At 42.6% G+C, this 11,885-nt stretch overlaps 1 long non-coding RNA gene and 1 other non-coding gene across 2 annotated transcripts; both read left to right on the forward strand.

Annotated features, from left to right (window-relative positions):
* The first annotated feature begins 9,534 nt into the window (after positions 1-9,534).
* Positions 9,535-11,650, forward strand: LOC116667328. The gene is made up of 2 exons (XR_004324225.1): positions 9,535-10,798; positions 11,402-11,650. It is a non-coding gene; the product is annotated as an uncharacterized LOC116667328 (long non-coding RNA).
* Positions 10,809-10,943, forward strand: LOC116667377. Its single transcript, XR_004324266.1, has one exon. It is a non-coding gene; the product is annotated as a small nucleolar RNA SNORA52 (small nucleolar RNA).
* Positions 11,651-11,885: the final 235 nt, after the last annotated feature.

An 11,885-nucleotide genomic window follows, 5' to 3' on the forward strand; every position in this document is an offset into this window, starting at 1 on the left:
TATTGTTTGTAACTTTTCGCTACTCTGAATGATACTGCTATGAATATTGATGTGCAAGTTTTTGTGAGAATATGTTTTCATTGTGTTGGCTGTAGAGTTGGCCCACCTTATGCATAGCTTCCACTTCATGGATCTAGATGGCTGATTGTAAAGAGACTCGAACATCCTTGGATTATGGTATCCAGTGTGGGGGGTTCCTGAAACCAACCCCCTGAGGACACTGAGGGTTGACACTATATGTAGGAGTAGAATTGCTTAGCCATATGATAACTCTAGCCTTTTGAGGAAACACCAGACTTTTCCAAAGAAGCTGCACCATTGCCCCTTTCCACCGGCTGTGTATGAGGGTTCCATTTCTCTGCCTCCTGACCGACACTTGTTATTGTCCATGTTTTGATTATAACCATCCTAGTGAGTGTAAAATGAGATCTCATTTTGATTTTGATTTGGCTAGTGATGCTGAGCATCTTTTCATGTGCTTATTGGCCAATTTTGCATCTATTTAAATCCTTGGGAAATTTAAAAATTGGGTCGATTTTCTTTGTATTGTTCAGTTGTAAGCATTTGTTTTATATCCTGGATACTAGTCTCTTATCAGATATAGGCTTTGCAAAATTTTTCTCCTATTCTGCAGATTGTTGTTTCACATTACTTTTTTTTAAACATTAAAACAATTTCTTTATAGGGGAAGTAATTAGATTTATTCTTTTTTTTTTTTTTTTTTTTTGCCAAGCACATTCTCTATCACTTGAGCTACCCGCTTCCCCTTTCATTTCACTTTCTTGATGATGTCCTTTGCAACAAATGGTTTTAATTTTCATGAAGTCCAATTTATCTGTTTTTTTTTTTTCATCACTTCTGCTGTTGCTGTTATATCTAGGGAACCATAGCCTATCCTAGGACCACAAAGATTTATACTATGTCTTCTTTTAAAAAGTTTATAGGTTTAGTTTTTACGTTTCTGTCTGTGATCCATTTTGAATTAATTTTTATTTGTTATATACAATAGGGGGTTCCAGATTTCTGATTCATTCTTTTGCCTGCAGATACCCAGGTGTCCCTGCACCATTTGTTGAATAGACTATTCTTTCAATGGAGTGTTGTTGGCACCCTTGTGGAAAACTGACTGTAAATGTAAGTTTCCCCCCCTGGATTTTTTATTGTGTCTCATAGATTTATGTATCCAAACTTATGCCAGTACAATAATGACTTGAGTACTATAGATTTGTAGTAAACTTTAAAGTGAGTCCTCCAACTTTGCTCTTCTCTTTCAAGATTGTTTTGGCTGACCTGGGTCCCTTGCACTTCCATATGAATTTTGGGATCAGTTTTTCAATTTTTGCAAAGAAGTCAGCTGGAATTTTGATAGGGATTCCATTGAATTTGTAGATCACTTTGGGGAGTCTTAACATTTTTAACAATATTGTCTACCATTCCATGAACATTGGATATCTTCCATATATGTAGATATTTTAAAATTTTTTCGGTGATACTTCAAAATTTTCAATGTACAAATCTTGTAAATTTTTGTTAAATGTATCTCCCATTTTATTTTTAATGCTGTTGTAAATGGAAAGACTGAGGTTCTTAAGGGTGAGACTATATATCAATTTGTTTATTTCTAGGATTCCTACACAGCAAATACACTAGGTATATATTTGCTACATAAATCTATCCACAACTATTCCCTCCCCCGTGTTATAAGAAACCAAGACCCAGGTTAAGCAACCTGAACACCTATGTGGAAGTGAGAAATGAGACCCTTGGGTGGGGCTTTGTGCAGATAATACTGAGAGCTTATTTAGGATGGCTTCATCTTAATTTCTTTTAAACAATCCTTTCAGTGTATATAGTCAGATACATTAAGAACATGCCCTTTTGTTGTGCAGAGGAGCTAAGGCTATTATTTTCAAATAACTCCTAGTGAGAATGTTGTACTTGAAACCTAATTTGCATCAATCTTTGAAGATTTATGTTTCAGGAGCTTTGACTAAAGAACACCTGTTTTTATTCAATAACGACAACTAAATGCTCCAACAACATGTAAGAGTTTGAGCAAACTGCCCCCGCCCCGTAGTGCTGGCTGGCCGCAGCTGTAACTGGAGTCAGTGCTTACCTCTCCCAGTATGCTTGTGCTGATTTGCTCAAAGGGTTTTGTCCAACAGTTTGTCTGTAGTCTGTTGGACAAAGCCATAAAACATTGATTTAAGTTTGCTGGAATGGAATATATTCTTAATAATATTAAGTAAGCACATATTGAGTGCTTACTGTATGTAGGGAATTGTCACTCAGACTCACATTAATATTATTTCTCTTAAAACCTCACATATTTCCTTAATATTCCCACTTTACAGATAAGGAGTCTGAGGAATAGTTCTTCTCTTTTGGGGGAAGCTCATTATCAATTACTGGAAGTTGTAAGGAAAAAGATATTGATTCATCCTGAGAAAACACTTTTTTGAGAGTCAGTATTGAAAAGGGTGACCACTGAAGAGGGTGATCATTGTTCGAGTGAGACGAGCCCCGGGTTGTACGGAGTCAGCATCCCTGTCCTGGACACGGCACGTGTAGGGCTGCGTGGTGGGTGAGGCGGCGATGTCGTGCAGGGAACACGGATGCCGGGTCATTAGTCTGTGCTCAGGCCAGGTGGGGCTTTCTCTGAAGGGCAGTGGACCGTCATTGACAGATTTTAAGTAGGGGAGTGGGGTGCTCTCATAGATCACTTTTGTATTGTAGAATAGTTGGAAGGCTCGGCAGGAGGTGATGTGATGTGTCAGAGTAGGGTGGCTGCGAGGTGTAGCAGTGTTCAATTTTCAAGTGGTTTTCAGTCCCAGTTTTCTAGCTCAATAGCCATGTCACTTTGGACGACACACTCAAGGAAGTGAAACAATTTAGCTAATCAATTGAAGCAGTGATGGACCCACTTCCCAGGACTGCTGTGGAGATCCAGTGAGATAACATGTGCACAGTGTGCAGCATGGTCCCCAGCACAGAGTCAGTGCTGAGTGAGTGCCAGTGAGTACCTGGTAGGACAGGTGTGGGTGGTGGGACTCGGTGACTGAGGAAATCTGAGCCCTGAAGGAGGGGTCCGGGCCCATCTGTGAGTGATGGGCCTGAGCTGGAAGAGGCAGGGAGACCTTCCCCCCCGACCAGGGGCCCTGGGCAGGACGGCTATGGGAGGAGGACCGTGAAGTCAGCTCTGCGCAGGTAGAGTTGGAGGTGCCCTTGAGACATCTAAGTACAGTGTCACGTGCTCAAAGAGGAGGTATGGGCCCGGGCTGTGCATTTTCCTATAATCTCAATCCCTGAGGATGCCGAGGTATTGATCACTGAACGTGAAGACATACTTTACAGGACAAGTGAATAGTAGTATCATCTCTGTCATCAAAGCTCACATCTCTTTATTCATAACTCACTTTGCTAATTGGGTAATTACAGAGCTCACTTCAACGCCCTCCCCTGGGCTCAGACTCCACAGTAAAGAGCTTGTGAGCCTCCCTCTTTTCCAGAAGAAGACACATTTAGCTGGTAGCCTTCTATACCTCACCAGACTTAGAATTTTAATTTGTTGTTTTAATTCTATTTTCTGCTGGCCATCTCCTGACAGGTGAGAAGTTTTACCTTATGGTCATGTTTCAATTAGTTGTTACTGAGAATTGCTGATCTGATCCATAGTGTATGTATTGTATTAACTTTGTAGAGTACTTATCATTTTTCTGTCTTTGCCCTTTAATTTTGTTTGCCCCTTCAATTTTCTATCCTATTAGGGGCCTTATTTTTTTTTTTATTAAAAAATGGCTGTTAGCAGTTAAGAAAACAAAAGCAAAGTAAAAATGCACATGATACCTAAATTTAGAAAATATCTAGTGTGTTTTCTGTCTCGGCAATGGAGGGTTCTAAAAACTCGTGAAAACCTTCATTACACAAGTTCCTTAAAATGCCAATTAAGAAATAAAACCTTCCTTCCTCATCTTTCATGCTGCACAGCTAATTGTCAAGAAAGTGAGGGGAAATACTCAGAAGCCAAGACAAACCAGAAAGCAGGGATTCTGGGAGATATGTGAGCCTTAGAAGCCCTCAGGTGCCGGTTGGCTCCTGAACTGAGTATAAGTTGCCCTGGCAGGAGGGCAGGAGGTGAGCCCCAGTCCTCTCCCACTGGGAGTTGGATGGCTGTTCCTATGTAAGGCCAAGCCCATCCTGAGAAGCCTGCTTTACTAAAGGGTGAATTAGAAAGAAAGAAAAAAAAAAATCCCTCAAGGCAAGAAAGTAAGAAAAGTCAAATTTTTTTGAAGAGGGGAAAAATAACAAATCCAAAGTAAGAATTTAGTTTAAAGCTGTTCTGGCATGAGAGTGACCACAAACTCCTGGCAGAAAAGCACAGCTTCTCCAGGAATGAGAAGTTGTGTTTTGAAAGAATCAGTGAACAGCCATTCCGAAAAAGACCTCCAGAGTCTTCTGGATCAAAATACTGGACCCAAACCCCTCTCTTCCAAGGTCTCATTTAAATAACCAGAAAGGTTTTAAAGGAAAGTAGCCATAATCATAGGTCTACTTATTGACATTACTATATGCTAGGAATTCAGAGGTGACTATGGAGTTGTCTCCTCTTTTATGGACCTTGCTTTCTCTTTGTCATAGTTGGGAAGCTGGGTGGAGGGAGGTATTAGTCTGTTGCAATTAGCCAGGAGAGGAGATTAAGAAAGCAGTGAAGGGTGGGTGACATTTTTAGCTGAGGACAGTCCTGTTCAGTTGGCTTTTAATTGCAGGCTCGATGAGTTGTCACAGGAGGGAATTGATCTTATGGAAGATGGACTTAGCTCAGGCCTCTTCAGAATGGACAAGTGAACCAGGAGAAAGACAGTCAAATCTGTGCAGACATTAAAGTCCACGTGAATGTGCTCCATCCCTAAGCCAAAGATAGGACAAGTAGGCAGCACTCCTTGAGGACAGATGAGTGGTTTTTAAGGTTCTCCAAGAATGAATCCCAGGGAACCGGGATGACCTGTTGTCAAACAGTGACTTTGCTCTTTGGACGGTGTATCCACCAAGGGTATTGGCCGTTTATAGGTTTTCATTTCTCTTTAATACATGTCAGGTGATGGTGACGTGGGCACAAGCGTTTGATACCTTGTCGAGGTGACTTTGGGTACCTGCCTAGAAGCACGGGCACAGCTGAGGCTACATCATACATCTTGCCGCCCATCCCGTTCCCCCACTCTGTGATCACGGCAGAGTGGCTCCTTGATGACCTCTCCGTCTCCTCTGTGACATTGTAACCCAACAAAATACTGGAGTGTATTAGCTTGGCTTTGTTTTTTTCCATCCTTCTCTTCGAATGTTGATGACTGATAGTGGACCCAGTTATGTTAGCAGATGTTTTACAAGTAGGGCTCTCAGTACAAACCTTGTCATCCCCGCTTTGTGATCTAGAGAAGAAAGTTACGTTCTTTCCAAATAGTTTTGATGCACTTATGTGGGAAATTGTTATAAGTTTGAATATGTATTTCCTCTCTGAATCATCATGGCTAGAGATCAATGTGGGTAGACATGGAATGTGTTTTCTGTATTTGAACTGTATGGTCCCCTAAATTCTCCCCAGCTTTTTAAAGTCATCACTGGAGTGCTACCTCCAGAGTGTCCCAAAGCATCCACCACTGCCTGTTCTTCAGACACTGGGAGTTTCCAAGTTGGAGAAGGCTGCTGGCTGCTGAGAGATTCTCTGGCACATCTCTGGCTGGCTGATGTGGGCTTAGCACCCAAGACTTGGCAGACAGTTACTAACCATGATCACGTCCACTTCTGGAACACTCATGGAGGATTTTAGACCTATGCTAGTGGCATACGTTATTTCATTTAGTTTTCCCAACAATCATAATTAGATTTTATCACCTGTATTAATAAGGAAACTGTCAAATCGAGTGACATGCAGACTTTAGACTGGAACATGGGTCTTTCTGATCCCTGTCTCTGTTCCCTCTCTGGCCTATCCTTCCAGATGGCCAGGAGACTTCCTCTGTCTTGAGTTTCTTGCTGATGTTACCACTCTCTTTGTTTCTAGGAGAGGAAAACAAGTCTAAACTTAGTTTCCAGTTGGAAATGGAATGGAGAGTTAACGTTGGAAGCTGGGAGAGTCTGTCCTGTGATGAAGTTGTTTCCAAGCCACTTCCACTGGGACATCACATCACTGTCTGGGCCCCTTGCTAAGCCTGTGCACAGGTGACAGTGCAGATGTGCCGAGCAGTCCTCCTGGACAGGGCAGTGGGTTGGAAATGTGTTTGGGGATTTGGTTTCATTTCATAGGTTCCTGAGGGTCTTGGCCTGGCACTTCAAGTGGGAGCATTCCCTGTCCCACAGACTCATGCTCTGGGCCAGTGCAGAACTGACATGCCCTCAGCCTGAGGCTCAGGGCCCATGGTGAAGTGGAGCATTTTAGTCCAGGTTCTACTGGAGGCTCTGACACTTCTGGGTCGTTGGACTTTTTCCAGGATGATAATAATTCCTCCCCAGTTTCAGATTTCCTTGCCTGTGATTTGGGGTAGTAATAGTTGCTGATATGATTGTAATGATTCAGTAAGGGGCCCAGCGTGTGCTGGCAGGTAGCTGGTGCTTAAGGAGCAGATGTCGCAGTCACTCTGTCAGACTCTCACTGTGTGCTCTGTGCTTTGAGGAGTTGTGTGTTTGGTGAAAATCCCGTCCAAATCCTGGGGTACAGATGAACTGTTGTTCCTTTACTTTCCCTTCCTTTTCCTCTTTCCCTTCTCTGTGTCTCATGTGTGGTTAGCAGATTCCTCTGTTTCAGGGAATACGGGCCTTTCTAGGAAAAGGACAGGCTGAACGTGGAGAGGTGGGGCCCACAGGGGGTCTGGAGCGTCTGCACAGTGCTGCTTCCCTGCGTTTCTGCATCCGGTCCTGTCAGTGCACGAAGTCAGCCTTCCTCTTCCTTCCTGTGTCATCAGGTCTCTGTTTTATGGGTAAACATTTTTTTACGTGTCTTTTTTCACTTACATGTTTCGTTCAGATGCTTGTTGCTTTTCTCCCTGTGCTTCAGCATTCCGAGGAGAGAATACAGCAGTGCAGCATCCTCTCCGAACTCTATGAGTTGATCGGCTTCCACTGCAAGTCCGCCTTCTTCAAGCGCATGGCCCCCATGCAGCGCATGGCCCCCGGCATCCCAGAGTCTGGCGGGAAGACCTGCTACCAACTCCTTCTGCAGACCCTTCCTGGCTACAGTCTGTCACTGGACCTGCAGGACTTCAGCAAAGGTTTTGGAGCTAAAACATTGCTTCAGTCACATTTACCATGCCTGGTTTAGGCCCTGCTGTCCTGTCTCATCAGGGTGAATTCTGATTCGTGTAGAACAGGGCTGAGCAGACTTTTTTCTGTCAAGGGCTTAGGAGTAAATATTTCAGTGTCTGCAAACCTCCAGATCTCTGGTGCAGCTGCTTAGCTCTGCTGTTCAGACGCCATAGCAGCCGGACAATCCACACACCCACAGAGCTTTATTAACAGCGGTGGCTGCGGCTGGATTGGGTGTATGAACTATTGACGCCTGCACCAGAGCGTTCATTTGCAACAACGGGTGAACCTACACTGACAAGTCTTCATCACCCAGAGCCCATACTTGACACTAGGATTTACACTTGGTGGTGTGCACTCTGCAGGTTTGGACAGATGTAAAATGACATGTATCCACCATCACGGCATCATACAGAGTAGTCTGTCTTAGTGACCTTAAAATGCTCCATGCTGCACCTCATTCATTGCTCCTTCCCCTCTAGCCTCTGACAGCCACTGATCTTTTAGTCTCTGTGGTTTTGCCTTTCCCAGAACACCATACAGTTGGAATAAGACAGTTGCAGAACCTTCCCAGATTGGCTTCTTTCACTTAATAATATGCACTTAAGGTTCCTCCATGTCTTTCCATGCCTTGATAACTCATTCCATTTTAACACCAAATAATAGTCCATTTTCTGGCTGGACCACAGCTTATCTATCCATTCACCTACTGAAGAACAGCTTAGTTGCTTCTGAGTTCTGGTGATTATGAATAAAGCTGCTATTAACATCTGTATGCAGATTTGTGTGTAGACATAAGTTTCCATTTCGTCGAGTAAACACCAAGGAGCACAGTAGCCGGATCATATGTTAGGAGTATGTTTAGTTTTGTAAAAAATTGCCAGACCATCTTCCAAAGTATCTGGGCCATTTTACATTCCCACCAGCAATGCATGAGAATTCCTGTCGCTCCACATCCTCACCAGCAGTCAGTGCTGTCAGTGTTCTGCATTTTGGCAGTTCTGACAGGTGTGCAGTGGTACCTCACTGTTTCAGTTTGCATCCCCTTGATGACAGATGCTGTGGAGCATGTTTCCATAGAGTTCTTTGGCATCTAGATTCCTTCTATGATGAGGTGTGTGTTCAGGCATTTTGCTCATTTTTTAATCAGGTTATTCATTCTTCTTCTTGAGTTTAAAGAGGTTTGGGTATATTCTGGATATCAGCCCTTTTTCATTGTGTCCCTGCCCTTCACCTGCAGCACCGGAGTTGTCCTTTGTGTCTCAGTGGAGTGTCAGCCCTTCAAAGAGTTTCCCTGTCTTCCCTCAGCCTAAATACAGTACTTGTATTTTTCTCTTTCATTGACTCATTTTGTTCTTTTTAAATAGCATTTACCATGATTTGTAAGTACATTTTAAAAAAAGGCAATGATTGAACACCACCTCCCCCACCAGGCTGTGTGCCCTGTGAGAACAGAGACCCTGTCCCCACTCACCATGTCCCATGACAGGACATGGCAGATGTCCATGTAAATGTGTGTAACATGGGGCCAAACCTGATGAGCAGCTATGATGACATGTGTTGGCTACCATTTATTGAATAGAGTTTGTTTCTTGATCTTAATTATTAAATCACATGAATTAAACATGTTTCTTTTGAAAAATAAAACAACAAAGCACACCTCCATGTGATTGGTACTTTCTACTTAGCCTTCTGACCCAGGAGGGGACATTCACCGTCATTTTGTGGAGGAGGTTGGGGAGGTAAAGTAGGAGAGTGAGATCAAATAAAGTAAAAATGATAACTATCAGCTGGCTTTATTTTCACTAAGACATAAAAGTTACTTTAAACCGTATCTCAGCTGTTGTTCTGTTGTTTTAAACATTTCTCATAGAATTAAATGGAAGCCCACTAAACCCTGAAAGGGAAGTTGTGTTCTCAGGCCCTGAAAAGTGTTTATGTCTATTTCTTGAGATGCACATTTTCCCTGCTGGTTACAGAAAGTCGAGGCGGGAACACAGCTGTGCGCTGTGTGTGTCTGCCTGCTTCACAGGCTGCTCACAGTCATTTTCAATTTCTTGTGTTGCAGTGTATGAAGGTTTTCCTTCAGACCGTTTGCTCAGCCCTTTCCTGAATGAGGGGTTGAATTTTCCACAGGAAATCTTATGAAAGAGAATGACAAGGCACAAGGGGTTCCCAAAAAACAATAGTTGATGTAATAAACTCTCACATTGGTGAACTTTTTGAATACAAGCGGGTTGAAAATTTTATCACTAGGTCATATGCCACAAATATGTCTTAAGAATAAAAAGATTCAGATTTTAAAGAAGAAGCAGTTTGAATCAAGTAGAAATTATAATTTGTACACTATTTGGTGTTAGAATTTATACTCAGTCTTATCATAATTGCCTGTGGTAGGAACTGGATCATTACTTATTTATTAAAAAAAAAAAATCCACCAGGTGCTATTTGCCCCATTCTTGATGCAGCAGTGCTGAGGTTAGTTAAGTTGGGCCATTTGGAATTCTTGGCTAGGTTTTCAGGACATTGATTTCAGCCTCTTTATCTTTTTTAGAATCTCTTATTTTGTGTTGGTCTTTGGTCTCTTGACAACATGGAAATACTGCATGGATCTGTCTTTCCCTTTTTTCCTGTCTTTGTGGGAAAAGATTTCTGTAAGACAGACTACTAGGACATTAAGGATTTTGTGTGGGGTAAATTTGGTCAGCTCTAAGGATTTCAATTAATACGTATTAATACTTGCTATTCAGCTAATGATAGTAAAATTATAAAATAACTTAAGTATACATCAATAAGTATAGTACAACAAGCCCATCACCCAGATTAAGGAATTCACAAACTTTTCCATATTTCCTTTATTCAGACCTTTGTTCTTTTCCTTGTCCTTTGTTGAAGTATTTGACAGCAAATCCCAGAAGACATGTCATTTTACCCTATGTACTCAAGTAGGCATGTCTGAAAAATGAGGGCCTTTTCTTTGATCACGTTTTTCCATTTGACCCATGTGCTCATTAAGTACCAGCTGTATCAGACATCTCACTAGGCATTAGGGATCCTTGGGGGCAATGAGACAGTCCTGGCTCCCAAGGAAGTTAAGGGCTGATGGAAGAAACCAGCACAGGAGCTTAGGTGCTTCACCTAAGGTCCCTGCGGGATGACACCAATTGGACAAAATTTGTGCACAATACAGTGGGATTCACAGAAGGGACTGGTCAGACTTGTAGGGCAGGCAGTGAGAGAGGCCGTCAGCAGGGCTACAAAAGGAGGAATCGTTTGATCAGAATCTGAAATCCTTTCCGCCAACCTTCCTACAAAGCCCCCAGGGCCCATCACACACAACCCTGTGCTGTAACTGTTTTTGATTCCTGTTACCACATCTCCTTCAGGAAGGATTTTAAGGTGGAAAATATTTAAAATCAGTAATTGCTGCCAGAAGGGACATAGAAATAGAAACATGGAAACAACAAAAATGTCCATCAGCACATGACTATATAAAGACGAGGTGATACACATGGTCCATCCTAATCCCTGCGGGTCAGCCTGTGACCTGCCAGGTTTTGCTTGTAGACTAGAGCATCCTAGAAGTCCTACCTGCAGGAGTGAGCAGGGTTTGAGAGAGCTCACTTCACGGGCGCTTCTAGACACCCCAGGGGCAGTGCTCTCACTGAGCCTGTTTGTAAACACGTCTCACTTTTCCCTCTTGGTGAGAGGCGTTCCGAGCAGAGAGCAGGGGTGCCCGGGAGGACCGCAGCCACTGCTCTCCTTTGTTGGGCATGTGGTTTCCTAGCAACATCAGGCTGGTGGGACTTGTGTGGAAATTGAGCTGTTGGGGAGCTGTTTCTGTCCCTGGGTACATGGTAAGCTTGCTGCCAGAGGCATTGGCAAGCTGGCCAGCGTGCGTGCTGGTGGGGCTGTGGCCATCCCAGCTGCCCCAGGCTCTGCAGCTCCTGCTGCGGGTTCTGCCCCAGCCATAGCAGAGGAAAAGAAGAAGGAGAAGAAGGAGGAGTCAGAGGAGTCAGACGATGACATGGGGTTTGGCTTGTTTGACTAGAGTCTCGCTCCCTGCAAATAAAATTCCTTTTTATGTTAAAAAAAAAAAGACGAGGTGATACATATCTACAATGGAATACTACTCAGCCATAAAAGATGCCATTTGCAGCAACATGGATGGACCTGAAGACTGTCATTCTAAGTGAAGTGGGGTGGAAAGAAAGAATAATGCCACATGACTTCATTTATGAGGAATCTAAATTTAATAACAATAATAATAAGACCACCAATGAATTAATTATTTTGATGTCTTGAATATGTGTAAGCACATCTGACTGTCCTTTGTGATTGGATTACCATATTCTGTGTATTATTCTTTTATAGTTGGCTTTATTCCTCTGGTAACTATGTAAGTTTAAAAATCTAAAGCTCTAATCTGTTCTTAGAAACAATAATTAGTACATATATGTAAACTAAAAAATGCAGTATACTCTATACATGCATTTACATGCAATATGTGTATGTGGAGTTGATCTGTAATAATTCTACCTAATAATACTGAAAAAGGAAAAAAATAAAATAATTTATTAAAAAAAATC

Source organism: Camelus ferus, chromosome 11, assembly GCF_009834535.1.
Source record: "Camelus ferus isolate YT-003-E chromosome 11, BCGSAC_Cfer_1.0, whole genome shotgun sequence".
NCBI lineage: Eukaryota > Metazoa > Chordata > Mammalia > Artiodactyla > Camelidae > Camelus > Camelus ferus.